Raw genomic sequence first — 1023 nt, 5'->3', positions numbered from 1 at the left:
AATGCAAAGGCATCACCATTGACATCCAGTCTTTAACTCCATCACCCAGTAGAGAAGATAGTAAGCCACATGTAAGATTTCAAGAAGGAAAATGAGTTCTTAGATCTCTCCTTGCGATTCTCAAATTGGAAGTCTGCAATATCGATCACCCCTAACATTAGTAACACTGTGCCAATAGTTGCTACGGTATGTGGAGCAACAAATTGGATTGAAATAAAGACATGAAATAACAAAAATTTCTGAAGGCACTGGAGCAGCACAGATTTTCATTACAATTTGCAAACCTAAAGAGGAAGGAGTCGTATTGAGAAGTTGTTCTTACTACCTCATGGTTACATCTGGGTGCAAAGATCAATCTTTCGGTTCGTTGATCTTTTATTTCTACTGTTGCAGACTCCATATGCTTCTAGGTCAAAGCTGCAAAGTTCAGATTCACCATTTCACTGATTGCTGCCGTAGTCCATCCGCCTAAGAATAACCTGACAAATCTATATGGCCTGGCATTACTAAATTTATCATCCACCCATCTCCGAAAAACATTGCCCCGGCCCTTGGATGGAATTATACTGATTTTGTTGCAATCACGTGACCCATCTGTACTTGGATGGAATTATATAACATGAGTGCACAATTTTGCATGGAAAGTGCAAAATTGCCTAACTTGGCACCATGCCCAACAACATTTTCAAAAATCTGGCAGATTTAAAAATGCCTGCACAGTAACTCCAATTTGCATAACAAAAAAGAGAAGGGATTTACTATTTTCCTTTTCCTTTTTTTTTTGTGACAAGAAAGCAGCCGAAAGGGCATCACAAGTTGTACTCAATTCATTGCCACTTCTGCCAGACAGCCATGCAGCTGGTCAGAACCATTTTGCACGAATCAAAATAGCATTTCATGGTTTTAAGTTTCAGCCGAGACTGATCCTAATCTACAATTGCAACATAGCAACAGCAACTCCCACCCCACCCCACACAAAAAAACACCCACGCGCACAAAACACCCACCGAGACACCTCTGAAG

Source organism: Phoenix dactylifera, chromosome 12 (genome assembly GCF_051530095.1).
Source record: "Phoenix dactylifera cultivar Ajwa chromosome 12, Ajwa_hap1_PhDact_Kaust_v1.1, whole genome shotgun sequence".
Classification (NCBI taxonomy): Eukaryota; Viridiplantae; Streptophyta; class Magnoliopsida; order Arecales; family Arecaceae; genus Phoenix; species Phoenix dactylifera.
This window is presented reverse-complemented; position numbering follows the sequence as displayed.